At 54.7% G+C, this 7,535-nt stretch overlaps 1 pseudogene; it reads right to left on the bottom strand.

Annotated features, from left to right (window-relative positions):
* Nucleotides 1–5,224: 5,224 nt before the first annotated feature.
* On the bottom strand, nt 5,225–6,150 carry LOC148214110 (uncharacterized; annotated as a pseudogene).
* Between the last annotated feature and the right edge of the window lie 1,385 nt (nt 6,151–7,535).

Genomic DNA, 7,535 nt, shown 5'->3' on the forward strand with positions numbered 1-7,535 from the left:
ATCACTGGGCCGGTATGGTGGGAGCTGGTCGGACTCCTTCTCCCCGAACGCTGCCGCCAGGTCTCGATACTGCCTCGGGATTCCGCCGCCCGTCGTGGGTTCCCCGGGCCCGGCCTCTCGCTTTGCGGTCGTCTCGTCAGTCGCCGCCGCCTCCCCACGCCTCGGGATCGTGGCGGGTCTCCGGGGTCCCGGCGCTGCCGCTGCTGCCGTTGCCGCCCGGGTCTCAGGCTCCATCTGCTCTCGCCCCGTCTCCTGGTGTACCGGACCCTCCACTTGCTCGCCGGTGGTTGCGGCCACCTCCGTCTCCACGGCTCGGTCCCCTCTGCTCTCGCACCTCGCCGGTCTGTCGACCCCGAACCGCACTGCCTCCGCCGTCCAGTCGACTCGTGGGTTCCGCCGCCGCAGCCACGCCAAGCCGAGTGCCACCGCGTAGTCGGCCACCGGGACCACCACAAATCTCAGTTCTTCCCGGTGGCTCCCGATCGTCATCTAGACCGGCTCGGTGTAATACTGAGCTGGCCCCCCCCCTGCCAGCATGCCATCTAGCTGCCTGAATGAAATGGGGTCCCGGAGGCGCCTCAGCTGTAGTCCGAGCCCCGAGACCACCGCTGGGTGCATCAAGCAGTGGGTGCAGCCTGAATCCAGTAGCGCCCGCAGCTGTGCCTCCCCTCCGGATCTCACCCCCCGGATGTGTATTCTCACCCGAAACGGTGGGCAGTCCTCATCTCCTATTGGGTCCGCGCGTCTCGACTCCCCTGCTCGCACTGGGACGCCGTTCAGTGCGAGCGCGCCTCGTTTCCCGCCGGCTCCAAGTCCTCTCCGGAGGACGCCGTCTCCGGGGTCGACCACCCCCCGTGTCCTTTCTCGGTCACCGCCGCCACTGCCCCCTTCCGCGGTCGGTCGCCGGTCCTTTTCCCGGTCGCATGCGGGGGCTTGACTTCGGGCCGTGGTGGGGCTCCTTCCCGCTCCGTCGGGCACTGCGCCGCTCGGTGGCCTCTGCCTCCGCACCGGAAGCACAGGTTTGGGGCTCTGGTCGCCTCTCGCCCCCTGGTGGACTGCCGCCGACTGCTCCGCCTCTCCTCGGGGGTTCTCTCCCTCGGCTGGTCCCTCGTCTGGTCCCGTCATCTCGCGCTCTGTTGGATCTGCCGCCATGCCGATTCCGCCGTTCCGGCCAGCCAGATCCAATCCTTCACTGTGGGCGGGTCGTCCCGTCCCAGTGCCCGCTCCAGGATCTCTGGGTTGACCCCCCTCTTAAAATACTTCACCTTCATGGACTCCGGCCAGTCCGTGAGCTTCTCTGCCAATCTCCGGAACTCCAGGGCATACTCCGATACCGATTTGCCCCACTGTCTGAACTGCAGGATGTCATCCTCCGCCTGCTTGGCGCTCAATGTGTCCTCGAATCTGTCCCGGAGCGCCTGCATGAAGTCGGGGAAACTCCGTAGCTCCGCCGCGTTGGCATCATACAGTCCGATCACCCAGCTAGCTGCTTGGCCATCTAGCAGCTCGGCCACGTAGGATACTCTGTCCTCGTCTCTAGCGAATAGGTGACCACCCCTCTGCATGAACCCCCTGACGTGCGTCAGAAAGTGCGGCAGCTGTTCGGGGTCCCCTGAGAACTTCCCCGTGATACCTCGAAGTCTCAGGGCATCTGCCGCCCGTTGGTCCTCCGACCGGGGCGCCGTGGGTGGTGCCGGCGGGGGTGCCGGACCGCCACCCCTGTTGCTCGCCCCATCGCTCACCGTCGGTGGTCCCACTCTCTGTAGCAGGGTCTGGAGCATCGCTTCCATGGCGTCTAGGCGCCGCTCGACTCTCTCCTCTAGTCGGGCGAACTTCTCACTCCACTCGCGGTTCCGGAACCCGGAACCTCGGGTCATCGTGACACCTGAACCGTCTGGCCCTTGGTTCACGCCCATCGACCACCGCTCGGATGGAGGGCGCCCGGCCCTGGTCGCTGCCCCGTCGCTCCCGGGTGGCTCTGACCGCCCCTCCTCGAGCCTGGGTTCCTCGCGCTCCAGCTGACCCCCGGATTCCTCGTCGCTGGTCATGCCTGTATTGAGAAAAGAAACGCTCCTCGGTGGTACCGGGTAGCGCTAACGGTGAGTCCTGGCTTTATGTGAGGTTTGCCCCGTTCGACAGAGAAACTCTCGTGACACGTGTGGTTCACAAAGAAGGTTTACTCATGCGTAACGTAGTAGTCACAAGCAAAGCCAGGACTGGCTTGGTACAATTGCATCACTTGTTATATTCCCCCCTTCCCGCGCTTTTTCCCGCCCCGCGATCACGTTGCAGCTGTGGATTATTGGCCCCCCAATAATCCCCCTTGATTGTTCATGATGGCAGGATCGGTCAGAGTCCATTGTCCTTGATCTCCAGTCCCCCTCCGGCTGGGTTGGTTCCTCCCCGCTACGTGCAAGCCCGCGGGTTCTGTGCTGCGTTGCGATCTTGTTTCGCTGCCTGCGGCCCCGTTCCTTGCTGGCTCGCGCCGTTATCAGTTTATAGTTAAAAGCTTCCACTGCGGTTTTCCTGTTTGGCTGGGCGCAGGTGGCCCGTTAATTAGCGGCGCTTTCGGTTCCTCTTTTCCCCGCTAGCTACCGCCGGTGGATTCCGCGTGGTCTGGCTGCGAGCTTCCCTGCAGCCCCGTGCTTCCCTGAAGCCTCGTGCTGACCGAACCTGACAGTGGGAAGCTGGCATGGAAGGTCGCAAATGGCGATCACATGACTGCAGACGGTGGTGCAACAGCTGTAACTTTGAGGACCAGTCATAAGTACCACTCATTCTGCACCGTTGCAACTTTGAATGGTCCCTGAACGAGTGGTCAGTAAGTGAGGACTACCTGTAGCATGATTCATCTTTGAGAAGTCAAATTAGACAGGATCATACACAGCCTGGCTTTTTCATCCCAGAAGTACTTATCCTCGACCTAGATAAAACTTTGGCAGAATGCAAGTTGAGGATCAGAGACATTCAAACAGTTGTAGCCAGTCTCACACCTTAGCTACTGCAGTCCCTAAATATTTATATAATATGTTGCACGCCCAACACAGGAACTCTTCACACTGGCGTGATATGACATCAGGGTGACAACAAACAGATACTCTCTTATGAACATCTTTCTCAAGCCAGTGACTCTGGGCAGCTAACAACAATAAAAATAGCCAACATTTAAAACAATACAAAAAAATAAATATAAATATAAATGCAGCCAAGAGATCTTTAAAAACTGTCGGTATCAGCACAACCATGAAGCGGAACCCTTCACACACTCGGGGCCCCAGGCCTAGGCATAAAGCCAGGTCTTCAAGGCCTTCCAAAAAGCCAAAAGGGTTGGGACCATCCTAATCTCAGGAGGGAGGGTGTTCCAGAGGGCAGGCACCACAGCAAAAAAGGCACGTCTCCTGGTCCCCGCCAGCCGACATTCCTTGGCTGACGGGACCTGGAGGATGCTGAACCTGCCGGACCAGATTGGACAGGTAGAAACAACTGGGAAAAGGTAACCTGGTCCCAAGCCATGAAGGGCTTTATAGGTGACAACCAGCACCTTGAATTGCACTCAGAAGCACACCGGCAACCAGTGCAGCTCCTGAAGCAGTGGTGTTACATGTGCCAAGTAACTGACACTATTTACAATCCGGGCAGCTGTATTCTGTACCAGCTGAAGCTTCCGAATGCTCTTCAAGAGCAGCCCCATGTAGAGCATGTTGCAATAGTCCAAACAGGAGGTCATGAATGAGGGCATGAGTGACAGTGAGTAGAGCCTCCTGGTCCAGGAATGGGTGCAAGTGGTACACAACCTGAAGGTGTACAAAGGCCCTCTTAGCCATGGCTGCCACCTGCTCTTCCAGCAGGAGCTGTGAGTCCAAGAGGACCCCCAGATTGTGCACCAGGTCCATCTGAGGCAGAGCCACCCCATCCAGAACCAAAGATGGAAGAACCTTGGTACTGGGAGGCCCAAACACCCAAAGCCACTCAATCTTGCTGGAGTTGACCCGAAGCCCATTGCACCCCATCCAGGCCCCTACAGCTTCCAGGCACTGAGATAGGACATCCACAGAATCACTTAGACAGCCCAGGGAGGAGATATAAAGCTGGGTATCATCAGCATATTGATGGTACCTCACCCTAAACTGTCGGATCACCTCACCAAACGGCCTCATGTAGATGTTCGATAAGAGGGGCGAGAGAACCGAGCCCTGTGGCACCCCACACAGTAGGGGCTGTGGACTGGACCTCTCCCCTCCTACCAACACAGACTGGAACTGACCCTGGAGAAAGGAGAACCAGCACAACGCAGTGCCACCCACCCCCAATTCCCGAAGCCAATCCAGAAAGATACCATGATCGATGGTATCGAAGGCTGCCAAGAGGTCAAGAAGAGCAAGGAGCCCCCATCCCACTCCTGCCAGAGGTCATCCCAGAGCACGATAAATGCCGTCTCAGTCCCATATCCCAGCCTGAATCCTGACTGAAAGGGGTCCAGATAATCCGCTTCATCTAGAGCTCTTTGAAACTGCTGTATGACCACTTTCTCAACAACCTTCCCCAAAAAGGGGAGGTTGGAGACTGGATGAAAACTATCCAGATTAGTTGGGTCATACAATGGCCCCTTGAGGAGGGGATGTACCATACCTCTTTAAGAGCCGGCGGGACCACCCCTTCCCTCAAAGAGGAATTAACCACTGCCCAGACCCAATTACATGTCCTCTCCCAGGCAGCCTTGTCCTAACAGCTACAAAAACCCTGTCCACTTCCTCAGGTTCAACGGGCTCGAACTCCTCCCAGATAACATGCAAGACTCAGCCCCTGTAGCCCCCACTGGGCTTGCAACAAGGCTAGAATTCAACACAGAATGGATGCGAGCGACTACCTGCCAGATGCTCAGTATATTCCTCACAATGGCCCTGAAGGTAGATCCCCGAATTAATCCCTCTGAGGAGGGTCCGGGCCACCCGAAATAGGGCCGCTGGGTGGCTATTTGCAGATGCAATAAGGGTGAATAATTATGTTTCACCACCCTTACCGCTACAAGGTAGGCTCTAATCACGGATCTAGCTCGTGTTCGATTGTCTTCCGTCCCCGTCTTCCACCAGCGGCGCTCTAGGCATCTCTTAGCCCTCTTAAGCTTCCTCAGCTCTTCTGTATACCATGGAGAGCTACAGGAGCCATGGGCATGGAGAGGCCGCTCAGGCACGATCCAATCCAAAGCCATGGCCGCTTTCTCATTCTATGTGGCCACCAAGGCTTCGGTCGGGCCGTGCAGCAGACTTCCCGGAACGGTCCCAAGCTCCCTCTGAAACCTAGTTGGGTCCATCAGTAGCCTGGGGCGGGCCAATTTAATAGGCCCTGCCTCCCTGCAGAGGAGGGTGGTGCCAGAGAACTGGAGGCTCACCAGGAAGTGATCTGACCATGACAGGGGAGAAATCAATAGCTCCCCCAATTTCAGAACACTCTGCCACTGCTCCAACAGAAAAACCAGGTCAGGCGAATGACCACTATTATGCATTGGGCCCTGGATGGGATAGGCCCATGGCTGTCATGGTGGCCATAAACTCCTGGGCTACCTCTGACCCCGCCCCCAAGGTTGAAATCCCCCAAGACCATAAGCCTGGTAAACTCCACTGCCAACCCGGCTATGGAGTCAAGATGCTCAGGCAGGGAGGTTGCTACACAGCAGGGAAGCTGATACAGTAGCAACAGTTCCAACTGATCCCTCTTAGAGCCCAACTTAACAAATAGGGTCTCGCACCCGGCAATCTGAGGAGCAGCGCCCCTGAATGCCTCCCAAGTATCTTGGATGACCACCGCCACCCCACTGCCCCTACCCTGGAGTCTTGGCTGCTGCCACACCTGGAAATCAGCTGGGCACATCTCAGAAAGGGGAACTCCCCCCTCCTCTCCTAGCCAGGTCTCTGTAATATATGCCAGGTCAGCTTTCTCCTCTGTGATTAAATCATGGATGAGGGTGGCCTTATTACAAACCGACCTGGCATTTAGTAGCAGCAACTGACAACCCAGGGTCTTGAAAGTCTGCCAACCGGGGCCTGGGAATGAGCTCAAAGAGTTGGAACGTGCCACAGAAACAATATACCTCTGGCCCATTCCCCGTGTGCGGCCTGCTCTTCGTCTCCCACCAAATTTTCCCATACCCATCTCTACCAGGATGTTACAGCCTGTCCCCACTCCTCCAAGACCTCCCCCTTCCCCCTGGCTAAATTGATCCATACCCAAGCCTGTAGCCCCCACCCCCCACATCACACATACACTTCCAGTTACAGCCTCCTTCTGGGCCATCAACCCAGGGTGCTTCTGCTTCCATTTAGCACTCAGCACCTCCAGAGAAAGAGCCCACTCCACCCTATACTCTCATCCTCCCCCACCAATCCATTCTCACTCGATTGGCAGAAGCTCGGATAACCAGATATGTTCAAAATGTTCTCTCTCTCTCAAGATGAAGTTGACAGGAAAGTATTAATTCCACCTCTTCTAGTTAGAAAGTAGAACTAAACTTTTGTATCCTATATGAAACACTCCCACCACCATTCCTCAGTCTTAGCTCTGCCTTCTAGTTAAGTAGGGCTTTTTCCTCTTGGCTACATTGCAGTTAAGAAGTATGTCTTAATAAATTCTGTGAATTGTTCCCTCATTCTATCAAGTCAGAGACCACATGGCAAGTCTGCAACAACGAGCGATCACGGTTTTATGTCAGTTTTATGTTTTTGAGTGGCAGCAGGCAATTGGAAGCAGGTGGAAGTAGAGACTTGGGCAACACCAACCAGAGTGTTCTCCCCTATCACACTCTCTTCCTTCCCAGATATCTCTTACCTTCCTCTTCTCATTTGGAGTTCTGAGTGGATTTCCTCCCCCCACCCACTTATTTCTAATCTAAAAACCAATGTAATTTAGTGGTTAAAGTACTTTCTCAGCCCAATCTACCTAACACAGTGATTTTTATGGGGGAAAATAGGAAGGGAGAACGCTGTCCACTAAGCTGGAGAACTGAACTGGCATCCAATCAAGCAGGAGACTTTTTAATATTTTCATATAGTCATTCTATGGTTGGCTTCAATAGCCATCAGAGGCTATTTAACACTGAAGAATGGCCTGAGCCTACAAAATCTCTCTCCTCAGCTTGCAGCAGCCTTACATTCTTCATCTTGGTGATCACCTCTGTAACCTCTAGAGCTATAATAATTAGGTATGTGAATTGTTTAATGATTTAACCACCCAACCTTAAGTGTTTTTAGGAAGCATTTGGCAAAACTGCAAAACAGCTAAACTGATACTGTATCTGATACAATTTTGGACAGTTTTCAGTTTATAGCCCAGTTTATGCCAATCATAGTGGTGGCTTACAAAGGCTAATTGTCAGACCTTGGCAAGTCAATTATCAGTCAAGAGCTAATCTGGCAGCCAAACTTTGGGACGGAAGAAGTTGTTTGGTGGATAATAAAAACGAGAAATATAATTTGCAACAAAGAAGGAAAATACAAAATATCAGATATCAACTCTTTTCAGGGCCAGAATGCAATCTTTAA

This window comes from Python bivittatus, unplaced genomic scaffold, assembly GCF_059951505.1.
Source record: "Python bivittatus isolate LINGU-HERP-01145 unplaced genomic scaffold, Pbiv_v1 ctg000700_np1212, whole genome shotgun sequence".
Taxonomy (NCBI): Eukaryota; Metazoa; Chordata; class Lepidosauria; order Squamata; family Pythonidae; genus Python; species Python bivittatus.